This window comes from Pseudopipra pipra, chromosome 7 (genome assembly GCF_036250125.1).
Source record: "Pseudopipra pipra isolate bDixPip1 chromosome 7, bDixPip1.hap1, whole genome shotgun sequence".
Classification (NCBI taxonomy): Eukaryota; Metazoa; Chordata; class Aves; order Passeriformes; family Pipridae; genus Pseudopipra; species Pseudopipra pipra.
The window spans coordinates 14,233,781-14,247,900 of NC_087555.1; the positions used below are offsets into that span (position 1 = coordinate 14,233,781).

At 37.1% G+C, this 14,120-nt stretch overlaps 1 protein-coding gene across 4 annotated transcripts in view; it reads left to right on the plus strand.

The window, feature by feature from the left end:
- The window catches only part of RAPH1 (Ras association (RalGDS/AF-6) and pleckstrin homology domains 1), an 87,882-nt gene that overhangs the window by 2,688 nt on the left and 71,074 nt on the right, over window positions 1–14,120 (plus strand). Inside the window, exon 1 of one of the 4 annotated variants that reach the window (XM_064660639.1) lies at window positions 4,391–4,620. The exons of the other annotated variants lie outside the window; for them this stretch is intronic. The gene's annotated coding sequence lies outside the window, so the exon portion shown is untranslated. Of the gene's footprint in view, window positions 1–4,390; window positions 4,621–14,120 lie in introns of those variants that run through there. 4 annotated transcript variants of the gene reach the window in all.

Genomic DNA, 14,120 nt, shown 5'->3' on the forward strand with positions numbered 1-14,120 from the left:
TCTGACTCAGCATGTGGTGACAGAGAAAAGTATTGCTAAGAGATAAACCACAGTTCAAGAAAGCAGTATAGTGTACCAGCTGTTAGTCTCTTGAAAGAATATAAAAAATAATGAAAAAAGGGACACTGACAAATTTTATATGATCTTCAATCTGCCTTCCTTGCTTAGTGTCTTGAGACAGGTTTGAATTTAAAATAGTTTTTTTACAGGGGAGCAGTGTATTGACACAAACTGTTTTGAACATCCTGTGTGTTGCAACCTGTTCCTTTCTTAGGATGGTAAGCCATGGTGCAGGGAACACCTGTTGCTTTAAAGGAGTGTGTGAGATTGCTGGGATACCTTTTGTAGGCAATGGTTGATGATTGATCTTAAGAGGCTTTATTTTTCAAAAATAAAATGATTTCTCGTAGTTATTTCAGTTGTTGTCTTCTTAGCTCTTCCAGTAGGAAGGAACAGTTTGCTCCCCAAAGAAAAGCTCCTAGTAGAGCTTGTTTTTTTCCAGGGATGCATGGGTAGGCTTCATCTTGGTGTGAATTCATTTGTTACACTTTTCTAAGAGCAGGCATCATTAGCCCAGAAAAGGTAGTTAATTCATTCTATGTGATCGTAGTCTTAATGTCTGAACTTGGTTATAGACTCCTGGTAAAATTGCTCCCCCAAACTAAAACTGTGTGAAATTATACTTCATTTTCTGAAATCCACTTGGTCATTGCAAAAGAAAAAATGTTTTCAGAAATGTCCAAAAGACTTAATTACTAACCTTACTGAAATTGTAATTGACAAATTTGCATCATCTGCTTGTAAAATTGGGTTTCGAAGACTGTATCACTGAATAGTGTTAGAAGGGCAAATGGATATCTATCAACCATTGATGATAAAATAGTCCTGTCTCAAGTTCTTATTCTGACATTACCTTTGCAATTAAATCCCTTCAATATGTGTAATAAAATTGTCTCCTAAGTGCAACATTAAAAGTTGAGTGAGTTACTGCATACTGTGAAAGGTGCTACCTTAACAGCATAGAATTCATAATGCAGTTTTTTGTGTGGAATTTCATTCTTCTTGAAACTTATAGATGATGCTAAGACAGTTTTGCCCAACTACTGCTTCAATCAGTGATGAAAAAACCCTAGTGCTTTTTTGATGTCTGTGGATTTCCTTTAAATAGTTCCATTGATTATTAAGGTGAAATATCTCTGTCTCAAATACTGATTTGATTGGTATTGGAAAAGTACACTGAAGCTGTGTTTGGCAGATTTTTCTCTCGGTCAAGGGGCTTGTAGATTTGTGGTGGTACTCTTATGTTTAACTATAAAGTTGCTGAATTGATCCTTGTGATACACCATTAGTGAAAAGGCGCCTCTTCACGATGAGGTGTCACTTATAGACTTTGACTTGCTAGAGAAGACAGCATTAGCAAAACAAATACACAGGTTCTTTGAAAGAAGTGAAGTTGCTCCACATGTTGTTTGTATACAGTCATTAATCTCTGTACAGATGCGTTTGCTCTGCCTGGAATAGCCACAAGTCCCTGCTTGCATCTCTGACAGTGCTGACCCAGTCTCAAGAACTGTATGTTCTGCTCTGTTGTTTGTTTTTTTTCTTGTCGGTCCCTTAATGAGATGGTATTAGTTAGAGCAGAAGAGAAGCAGTTGAGATCAGAGGCAACTTTTTTCCCCTTTTTTCTTACGTAGCTTTAGAGATCACTGAACTATTGTGGATTAAAAATACTCAGAAAGAGAAGAGACTGGTGAGATTAAATCCATGTAAGTTCTGTGATCCAGTTTGCAGCATAATCCACAGCATCCAAATTGGTGAAATCAAAGGGGTGATGAGTGGGGAGCTGCTGAGAGAAGCTACATCCTTATATACATCTTCCTAGATCATGATTATATAATTTTGTAAAATTAAAGGTTCTTTTACTTTTGGGATGTAAAAGGCATTTTTAAAAATAAAGACAAACTCCCTTCCAGATTGCTGTTTGCATCTTATGAGTAGTAAAAAGGCATCTCTCCAGAGTTTCAGAATCTGCTGTAGGAAATACTTTGCCCCGTGATCTTGCAAATAATTTTATTTTTGTATCTAGATGACTAATGTTATCTATACTTATGCAGACAAGCTGCTTTGCAAAACTGGGTTGGGTTCTAGCTCAGTATTGAAAAAAGTAAGTTTTCAGCATGTTTTCAATCATGTCATGAATGGGACTGATTTTTGCAGCTTAATGATGATCTTCTGAAGGTGAGATTGTCATGGGAGGCTTATTAGTTTTGCAGAAATACTGATCTTGAATACTAATTTCCTTAATTTTAATCCCATGGGGTTTTTTCCACTTTGTATCTGAGCTCATTACTTGTTACTCTTTCATGGTTTAGAACAAGAAACATTGTATTAGGTGGGAAGAGAAGTACTCTCTAACAAATGTGAAGCCATTTCATTATGGCTATAACAGTGTTCCCTCAGGTTTTCTCACATATTGTTGACTGGGAATACACAAAGATCTGAAGTTCTTAAATTTGTGTTAGCTCTCAGACTGTGTCTACAAGAACAAGGTGCCCTCTGTGCAGTGCAATATCTTCCCTAGCTTCCTTTAGAAGCAAGGACAGTGTTCACAGCCCTGGGAGGTTTCTCACAATTGTTCTGTGAGAGGTACATTACTTATGGATTGTGTCTGGACTTAAAATAAAGCCTCAGTCTTTGGTATTGCACTGTTGGCTATTTCTAGGCAGTTTCTTGCTTGTGTATGATTGTTTTTGATTTCATCCTGACTTGCCTAGTTCATGCCTAGTATAGTGATGAGGCATCTTGCATAGGATTTTTGATTCTGTGCCAGAAGCCAAGCATTCCAAGCTATCTTTATTTATAGAATCATAGAATCGTTTAGGTTGGAAAAGACCTCTAATATCGTAGAGTCCAACTGTTAACCTTCCACTGCCAAGTCCATCACTAAACCATGCTTGAGTTTATTTTGTATATATAAAGGTCACTGGAATAAAATAATATCTAGTTGTAAGAAAAATACACGCAAAACCCAAGCACACATACCAAACATTTACTTGGTTTTTTCTTTAGTAATTTTGCTTCCTGCTCTTCTCTTAGATAGATCTGTGAACTTGTTGCTCCATTTAAAATTGAGTTAATAATTGTTGGAATCTGTTTTAATATACCATTGCAAGTTTGGACTTCCCAGGTGTCTGTAATCATTCTTCGTCACAGGTGACTAAAGACTTACCACAAATGTGGTTTATAGTGCATTTAAAAGCAATATTCTTACTGTGAAAAAACTGCTTAGGTTGTTCTGAGACTATAAAGAAAAATGCCTTACAGACCTCTGTTCTCCAAGGAAGTTGTCACTTCTGTCTTTAATGCATGACTTAAGGCATGGACATGTAGTTCTGAGTGTAGTTTTGATAGAAGGATGGGTGACTGCGTGCTGTTCCTGGAAAAGCATGCTACAATTTTGTCATGTGCATCAGTGCACAGCATTTCTAGTAGGCTGGATTTTAGTTAGCAGTAGTTGTGTCTGAGAGCTCAAGAGAAGCACTTGTATCTATTAAATAGTGACATTTTATTTAGGGGTGAAGGGGGGAAGCCAGTAGTTTTTGGTCTCTAGTAACTTTGCAAGGTGGCAGGGCTGGCTAAAGCTTGGACTGTCTCTGAGCATGTCACAGGTCAGGAGAACAACTCTACCTGAAGCTGCATAAGAGAAGATAACTTTGTCTTTCACCTCTACTCAGTTATGTCTGTTAATAAGTAACTTAGTGATATCTTATGATCAGTTCTGTGAAACTGAAAGGCTGTTTGTCAGATTGATGTGAGTGCCAACACTAAATTCCTGCCCAGGGTAGAAGGAAAGAATTAATTTCATGAAGAAATGTTCAGTTGTGCTGGATTAGAGACCTTAGAGATTCTTTCTAAGAAGCACAGCAGAAGTGAGAAGTCTCATTTTCAGCAATTTTATGGAAGGAGAAGGAGAGTTCCATAGAAAAGTGTGAATGTTGCCTTCCCTTCTGGGAAGAGCGGCAGAGCGGAAAATGGAAGCAATGGGGAAATGAATGAAATTTTCAGGAGGAACCACATATTCACGGCACAGTTGTTGAAGTGAAACATACTGTGTCTTTAGGAAGAATGCTCTGTGTTAACTACTGTGCAGTTGATAGTACAGCATACAGCTTAACCTTTTGTGCTTGGTATCCTCAGAGACTTTCTCATTAAAAATAGGAGGGGAAGAAAAAAAAACCCCAAACCTGCAATCTAAGTCCTTGGGATTAGCTTGAATGAAACTTTGTATTTTGATATTGTTTACCTCTATTTAGCTTGAAAGTGTGCAAAACTTCAGAAGGTTCTCAAAAGCAACAACAAGTTTAAAAAAAAAAAAGCCCTTGGGATTAGTTATTGCTACTTGGTAATGAAAAATCTTGAATTATCTTTTATCAGCTGGAATGGAATATTCCTGGAATGACGAGCGTGCGTTGTGGGGTTGAAAGTCCAAGCACAGAGTAAACAAAGTATTTTCAGACTATGCACTTTCAACGTCAGTAGTGTTTCATTTGTGAAATGTGATGACTTGGTTGTCTTTCTTTTTGCAAAGAGACGTCAATCTTCATTCTGCTGAAGGACCAGGTAGTTACTATATTTACAGGTATCCTGTAGGAAGCTAGCTTGGCTAGACTGTGTGGCCCAGAAGTTTAGGGAATGATTTTGTGTGTCTTTTTTTCCCTAGATCCTTTAAAGTACATTAGGTTTGTGTGACCTTTAAATTTAAAATGCACACAGTGTAAGAAAAAAACATTGTCACTTGACACAAATTACTTTGATTTAATGTTCAGGTTATCTGCTGTCAGTGTCATGAAGAGTTTAAATTGAACTGCTGTTGCTTTAGGGCGTAAAGACTGATCTGAGTGCAGTACATGAGGCACGTTATGGCATTATCTTTCACTTTTTAAATGATTCCTTATTGTTTAGTACTTCTGATGATTGTTTTCCACTAATTCTTGTGAAGTGCATACTTTCTTATTTTGAAGATGGCAGCACAAATTGTTATGGTCTGTATAATGTGACCATGGGCCAACCTCATGTCTTTTTACACTGTAAAGTAAAAGATGCATTAACTAGTAATAAAATAGGACTATGTCTGTAGAACAGGAGAGTGTGTTTTAAAGCAATGCCTTCCTAAATCTTTATCTAGCTTCTTGGTTTTGTAGAGTTTACTATAACCCCTTCTGAGCTTGAATTTCACCTCCAATTTTTTTTTTCCAATCTTGAAAGTACACTGTCTTCCTTTAGTTTAAAATGTACATCACTTGAAACTCGGAAGTCAGAACTTTTTAGTTTTATGTATTTATGCTCATGATTAACTTTTTTAGGTACGATTAGTCTGGCATATTCTTTGATACAACTCTTGACAGGCTGTGAGCTTTTGAGAACAGCATTTCTGTACACCTGATCTGATGAAACATGATAAAGTGTTACAAGATATTGATGTGTCTCGTGTAATACATTGTTCTAGTTGAAGCTGCCTAAATCTTTTTTTTTTTTCTACTTTAGAGTGAGTTGAAAGGCAAGATAAAGGGCCAGTTGTTCTTTTATGAAAATGTAAAAGTCACAGCTGGCCTTATGTTGTCTGCATTCTTTTTGCCTTCCAGTGTGGATTTAAATATTTGGATTTACAACTGCGCATGCTTTTACTGTGTTATGATGTGCCATAAGAATTGAGAAGGCATAGCCTACTGATAAATTCAGCAGCTGCTGCTTCATTCCTAAAATGATTTTTGCTGGATTGCTGTCATTGAAATGTTGGTATTTTAGCATGATTCAGGCAGTATGGTTGACAGGAATAGTGAACTAACATATATTCTTTCTTGTTTTTGCAATATATCTAAATATCTTGTTTTGTATCTGGATACATCATAAATCATTACCCTTTATCATGTCTGTTCATTCCAAGACACTCAGAGTGAAGTATCAAACTTTTTGGAGTATAGTGACAGCCACTGTTCAAAACAGTAGTTTATAGGATATGAAGTTGTTTGGGTTTTTTAGTAGAATTTGGAATATATAGATGGCTGAAATGTTATATTATTAGTTCACTTCTTGAAAAGAAAATTTAAAATTTCACTTGACATGGCTCATTGTGGATAGCTATAGTGCTGTGATGGAGTCATCTATTAAACTGCAGAACACAACTTCGTGGGGTAATTGAAGGTCCAGTGAAAAAAGCCCTTAGTTTACTAAATATTTCTTTCCTAATTTCTGAAGTTCTGCTTGCATCTATGATGTGATGAGCAACATTTCACTGGGGAGGGCTGCAGCAATCTGGTCCTGTGTGCATCAAGAATCATGTGTAGTTGTATGGAACTAGTTTGAACGTATGGTTTGAGGCTTGTATTTCAACAGTAGTGAATAGTGATGATCTTACTATCATTAGGTGTGCATGCAGTAGCCTGGTATGCAGTGGAATACAGATAGATAACTGTGTAGTTTTCATATTTTTATTGCCATTACACTGCCAATATATCTTATAGATCATATTTAGAAAATATGTTTGTAACTAACTCTGATCTTTTGCTTTCCAAAGATGAGCAAAATAAGCACTGAAACAATATCCATGGCTCTGCATTCTGTAAAAAATTGATTTGTGCCCTCTCTGTATATTGCTGAGCTTTTATAGTGTCTTGAGGAATAAGACATTACTTTAAAAGAGGAATTTAGGTCTGCCACAGAGGAAGCATTATATTATGGATTAAATGCTGTCCTTGTCATCATTGAAACACACTTTTTCTGCCGTCTTGTTACATTCATAGTTTTTTTCTTCATACAGTGTTCCAGTTCTCTATTTGAGTTGCAGAAAATGAGTACTTTTGAAAGTTGTATGTGTAGCTCTCTTGTCCTCTTTTTGGGAATTAGTCTTGGAATGTTTTCTTCTGAAATGCTTCTTGATTTGAAACTGGATAGGTAGAGAAATCTTTCTTCTGTGCTCAGTTCCTTCCTGTACTTGGGTTTATGTTGTGTGTGTGCTCTTAGATTCTGTTGTCTAGAATTGTTCCACAAGGAGATATTATGTCCATTGAGAACTGGACAGAATATTGTTCTTGGTGTTCCCTATCTCAAAATGCACACGGTGGGAGGTTGGATAATATTATTAGCTGTGCTAGTCCTGTGCTTTGTGCATATTCTCCTCAGCTGGCATAAATTCTTAGATGATGCAGAAGAACTGAAAAAGGGGCTGAGAGCTTGCTGTCTGTGACTTGATTAAATTTTAAAAAACAGAGCTGGAAAGAGCTACTGTTAGAATTGACCTTACTAATTAGCACAAAGGCTGTGAATGATTGCACAGATGATATTGCTCTTTTAATTGTTTTCTTCTGAGAGAAGGTTGTGACATCAGGTGACAGCTTGAGAGCAGGAATAAACAAGGTCTTAGGATGCATTATGTTAGGTTTTTTACAGGTATTGCTTTGTGAATGATGCTGTGGGGCACAGTCTGGCTTGTGATTGAGCTGTTTCATTTCCAGATCTGATAAGTGGTTGCACTGAAAGGAAAGAGACAGTGCCTTTGAAACAGTGCTAACAGCCAGGCATGGATTCCTGGTGGGAATTCTCCGGGATATTGCCATGGGACCATAGCCAGTCAGTTCCCTTAATAAGCATGAAGGTCCCCTGGCAGCTCTGACAGAGCAGCTGCAACTGATGTTACAGCATGCTAACACCTTGAGTCATGCACTGCTGATTGTTCCAGCTACTGGCCATTACATAATGAGCTTGGGCTAGTTTCTTCACTAAAATTTCCACAGGCACACTTATGACCAGTCTTTCAAAGAGTGGTTATTGCTCTAACTTTGCACTGATTACAGTTTTGTCAGGCTTTTGCTGCACTGCTGCGTAATCAGGCAGTATCAGAATGTGAGGTTAACATTGTAGAACACTTGAACAATAAAAGGAGAGCAAAACAGCATGACCCGTATCTTCGGCTTTCTCTAAGTTCAGTAAGACAGAATTGTTCTTAAGACTTCCTTCAATATTATGGGAAAATTGCCCAGGTAATTGCTTCCTTATTTATTCTATTTATATGTATCATCCTTCAAAGTGTGCTGCAGGATTTCTGTTACATGCAAAAGAGCATTTGCAGCTGACTGCCAAAGCCAGCTGTATGAAAACAGAAGTTGCTTCAGCTTCACCAGCACAGTTGAAAACCTATCTTGTGTCTGAGTAGTTTAATTAAAAAAAACAAAAACAAAAAACCAACCCTAAGATCTAACTATGTTCCATGTGGAAATGTTCTAAAGACTAATAACGTTGGTAATACTGCTTGCCTCTTCACTAGTGCTTTTTATGAGCAAGTGTGCAAAAAGTATACTGGTGTAAATAAAAGTTTTTTTCCTTTCTAACTTTCTGAACTCTTAAATGCATTTGCAGCTAGAAGGTGACAGCAGTGAGTATGAGTGCTAGGAAGACATTCTTGATCCATGTGGCCAGTGGTGTTTAGCACTGCAACAACAGCAGTGTGTGGAAATCTTTCCCAAGTTTCTTCCAGTGATTTTTGGCCATGTTTTTGTTTTTCATACAGAAGGTGGACTTTTCTCATCTGCTTCCCTTTGCTTGCAAAGGGGTGGAGAGGCTTGTGGTTGAGATTTTTAGGTGATTGTTTGTGAGGTTTTTGGGTTTTTTTTAAGAAAAAGCTCTTGAGGTTTTCCTTCCAGTCTTTGACTTGTAAAATTAATTTTTAAATGGTATACTGTCTTTTGCCTGTGTGTAATGTTGTCCAGTCCCAAATACACTAATATTTCTTGACTTTTTAACACTGTCTTTCTTCTTTCTGCTGTCACTTCCCCTTGCAAAAAGGAGACCTAATTTGCTTTAGATGAATCAGAAGACTTATATAGAGAAACTTGGATTTTCTGGCTTTGCATGTACAAATTGCTTGTGTTGTTTGCTGTGCCCTGCAGATAGTTTAGTCTTAACTTTTTCTTATGCTGGGAAGGAGAGGTCTGCAGGCTCCCTTCAGTACTTGACTATGAGAGGGAGTGATGCTGTGTTTGTACTTATGTAGGAGGTTTGAATCAAGGAATCTCCAGTACCATAATGAAGAGATTGCAATTAGTCACTTCAGCAGTTGTAAAGGCTGTTGCAGGACTTGGTAATGGAAAAATTCTAGTTTATGAAATTTAATTTTATTCATAATAAAATTTTGTAAAATTTTTAAACTGCTTTGTTGGTATCTTTCGTGTGATGCTTACACAGCATGAACTGAACCTGTGGATGATTTCTGTGTTTAGACATAACATTGTTAACTATCTTTTGTTTGTTGGTTTTTACTTATATCCTGCAGTTATTTTGGATGCAACATCTAAAATATTTTGCATAGTGGTGTCAACAAGCACAGGGGATTTTTCTAAGCTTTTTCTTTTCGCTCTGTTAAAAGTTTGGGTTGTCCTTGATCTGATTTAAGTCTGATTTTTATCTCACTCTAACCTGCAAAATCAATTTGGCAATTAATGTCTCGATCTTCCATTCTATAAAAAATAAGGCTACATGCACTAGAAATGCTCAGGGATTCTTGAGCCTAGATGTCTAACTGAGACATTGGTGGATGCTTTTATGAAATGGCTCATGTTCATTTGACCTAAAAAACTGTTGCTTTGAGTTATGTCAAATCCTTTCAGCCACCGAGTCACAAATAATATTCAGTCTCTTTTTTCCTAATACATCCATGTGCTGTGAAAATTCTGATGTCTTCTCTGTTTCAGGGTGGACACTATTATGGCCCTTTATTACTTTATCTTAAAAGCCCAAAGTTAATGTCCCTCATTTATGCTAAAAACAACCAACCTGTCTTTTATCAGGCTGTGGTGTGCAAAACCATTTTTCTCATTAAAAATTTACATCTGAAGGCTAATGTAGTGCAATCTCTGTCACATTGCTAGGACTATTCCTGAAAAGCGTTGATGGAAGTGTTCCTGGATGCTTAGAATCAAAAAGCACTGATCATGTTTTACTGAACTTAGACTACCTGTTTGAAAATTAGACTTCATTGTTTTTTGGCTTTATTGATGTGTCGTACCAGTTGAAGACCTGAAGTTCCACCTTGCCCTAGTTTCCCAGCTTTTAAGAAGATCCTTATCTGTCAGGAACCAAACGGTTTTCTTACAGTGTTAGGTCTGCTTTTACTGTTGAGTGGAAGGAGAGAGGGGATTAATGTCATGGGATACCTTGACAAAAGAGCTTCATTTTTAGCTGTGGGACTGTGTTCTCCACCCACCTCTCTTGCCCATGCTTCAGAGTTAGTAAGAGAACTGCTTGCTGTGTTGTAAATGGATGGTGAGATGCTCTGACCTGTGTGAATGCACTTTAACACGCTGTCTGTGAAGGAAAAGGAGAAAGAAAAAGATGTGGTGATTTATTGGTAGGAGCTGTAATACCTCATTTTTATGATGGAAAGATATCTTCAATTCTGAAGATGGATGAATCCATCACCTGTAGAGATTTCAGGACCTCCAGAGAAGCAGTTCCATTTCATTCCAGTGTTCCCCTCCTGCTGAAGGAAGCAGATGTGTGGCACTATCAAATGCAATATTCTGTTACAGTCTGGACCTGGACCCTGGCATAAATAATTCATAAATAAGGAATTTAATTTTATGTATTATTAGCTATAAGCTACCTTTACTGCAGAGATGTGTTGGGTTGCAGAGAGAATGTGTAGAAAGCTCCTTGTGGAATTTATAACTCTGCAAAAACAGTTTTCTTTTTTGGCTTGTAAACCTGTTCTGATTTGTTACAAGCTGGCCCTTTAGAGTATGCTAGGCTCTAGCTCCTATCAACAAAACTTTATAAATCCCTTGGAAAGATAATGGGAAGAAGTTGCCAGCAAGACTTAGACCTGAATGGGCGTTTAAAGGTCTGAAGGAAGATAAAAAAACGATAAAAGCCGTGAAATAATTTTTTTAAGCTTCATTGTAAATCCTTCCATGGTGGTGCTGCTTTAATTTGATTCAGCTTGAGACAGAGATCTAAGACTCAAGCATAAAAATATTTTCCACAAAAAATGAAGCTAAAAAAATCTTCAGCCAGTTCATGCCTCACTGTTAGCAATCCAAGGAAATGAGACTGTAGGCTAATGGAACGTGCCACAAACTTCTGCATCTGCATAAACTTTTTCACAGTGCAGTAGACAAACACAACTTGGAAATTATTTTCATTTTAAATGTTGAAACGGTAAGGAATTAAGAGACTCATTGTAACGAGGCTTTTAAACTGGTCACAGTCACCTATATTTTAAATAGCTACTTTTGCTGCTTTGTGCTTCATTTTGTCTGCAGCAAATTAATGCAGATCAGTTCTTTCTTGCCAGCCCTTGTCCTTAACAAGATGTGAATGTGGTCCAAATAATTAGCATTTCTAGTGTCACAAATGACATTTCTTATACAGTGTGGTCAACTCAGCTGCTTTAGCAGGAAAAATAGTCATTGTGGTACACATTATACTTTCAGTGTTGTGTTCTGTAGTTTATTCATCTGGCTCAGTCCTTAGAGAGGTCTTTATACCAAAGAAGATATGTTTCAGGAAACAAAAATAATTGTTCTTTTTTTCAGAAAAAGCTTTACTCAGAGGCTTGCCAAATTTTTACACAGCTGTTAAGATGATATAATGCTTTTTTTGGTTTGACTAAGGTTGCAAATATGAACTTCCTTCCTCCTGCATTTATAATTATTCTAGCAGTGTGCAGAATTTATTATAAATCTCTTCCAAATTTCTGCAGAGGGAGAGTATCTGTGAAATGCTTACAGACTTCAACATGCAGTTTATATTTGCTTATGAAATGGGTGACCTAATTTTCTGTGAGTTACATACAACCTCTTCCCCTAGTCCTGCCAAAAGAATGTATGTCCAGAATAAGAGTTTGTCTTGGTTTCATATGGTAGGAAAATCATCGGTTGTGAGAACTCTTGACCAGAATACCCTTAGTCCTGGGAGGAGTTCACCGTGGTTAAGTTGCAACAGAGCACACTTGGTCAGACTTCAAAAATGGGCTCAGAGTGGACAGTAGGTTCTGTTCTGTTTGTATATGTCAGGTATTCCTGTATTTGTTGGGAGCTGTATTTCCTGCTGCTTTCCAAATTATGCTGAAGGAAATGACAGCACTGGCCATCAGCCTTGTGGACACAGGCTGGAGTATTTTGGAAAGGAACTGAGCAGCAATACTGTAAACTGAGGTTATAATTTGCCTTGGGAAGGGCATGACTCTTTGAGCATGATGCAAACTCAGTTTGGAATATGGAATTAAGCTCAGTTTTAGCCCTGATTTTCTAACTAAATTTTAATGCTTAGAAATTGTATCTAATTTTTTTCATACAAAGACATGAATTTTTATGTTCTGTAGAAAAAACTATGATTGTGTTAATAATAACGTAGCACATCTATAAAAGTTTTGTGTTTTTTAGACAATATTGTACTATCAATATGTCTGTAAAAGGTGTTCTTACATTTCGTTGTTTTTTGATGTTTAAACAATATCTTGGTAGTGTCATTAGATTTGTATCAGGGAAAGGTGAAGGAATTAAAATATCTGACTAGTTAAGAAAAATAATCTATAAATTAGTCTTCTAAAGATTGAGCCTTGGTGGCTTCTGATATTAAGCTGTGATGGCAAAAAAACCCAGGAACATCTGTTTCTTGATGAACAGGTACTTACTGGAAGTTCTCTAAAATTTGTGTTGGACTCTCAGTGATATAACAAATAATAATAAATGCAGTATATAAGTTTCATGATGCTCTTTAGACCCAGGTGATTTCAACAGCAACAAGCTGTTTGTGCAGAATGCTACTCCTGTAGCCACAGCCAGGAGTAGAGTTGGCTGGTACCCTTGTTTGAGTACTGAGATCTGTACAATTCTTATAACCAAAAATTTCCAAGACATCATTTGTGTTAGGGAAACCTTAAGAGTGTCCTAGAGAGATATGTCTGTGTTGAACAAGGACAATGGGAAGTGGTCATTCTCTAGAAAACAGAATACAGGGTCCTTTTCCATCCTTTTCCATAAGAGAAAAATAATTACAAACACTGAAAAAACGAACATTTGGTGTAGTTGCAGTCAGGGTTCCATTTAAAAACTTAGAACTAAGGTATTCAGGGATGTACAGCAGAGTTCTTGTGAATATTTTTGTCACCAAGTAAAGGTGTAGCAGAACAGATTTTGAAAGTGTCACTCCAAAGGAATTCTGCAGTCTTGACTCTGGCAATGTGATGGAAAGATTAAAAAATTTGCCTGAGTTACTCCAGACTTATCTTGGCACTGTTGCTTTCTGGTCATTACATGGAATTTTGTGAGCCCTTATTATTCCTTGCTTGGAATTATGAGTGATTTTTTTTTTTTTTAATTTTTTTTTTTTAGGTATTAAGTTATGTCCCAGTATTCTTGTGAAAGATGTTGAATTTGGGTATTTCTGAAAGTATTATGGTCTGACATTAACCATTCATGCTCTTCTGCACAAACTCCCACCCGCCTGCCCAAAGAGAAAGTGCAAAACACAGATGTAGTTTTATTAGCATGTAGGGGTTTCTGAAGTGCATACTGTAGTCTGGAAGGCTGTAAATAATGTAGGAGGAAGGAGCTCTGTTGCCTGAAGCTGGTCCCCCCGTTTCTCTGTCCCATGGCTCGCACCAGTCAGGGGCTCAGCTGTGTGCTGGCGGTGCTGGCAATTGTGTATTCTCATCTGAATGAAGCTGTGTGCAAACTTTAGACCAAATGTGAACTTGTGTGTCATGACTTAATTTTTGTTTGAAGGCAGCAGAGTATTTCTTACACCGACAGGAAAGGCAGCCTATATCAGCTAGCTAATGTATGGTTCAGAAAAATTGAAGTGACTTGAACTTCATGGAATTGGTAGTAAGCTGCACAGTTGCAGCTGTGCCCAATGAAACATTCATGGACTAAAGCATTAAATGCTTGTAATAAAAAGTACAAGCTTTGAATATGTTTGTAGATAAAGTAATTTATTAAGTCTTGTCATTTTACTCATTTGGTAAAAACTGATCCAGTTTTAACATAAATGCAGATTCAACAAAATTATAACAATTTTTCAATGTCATACATATGTGTTTGCATATGTTCTACAGTAGGTAGCAT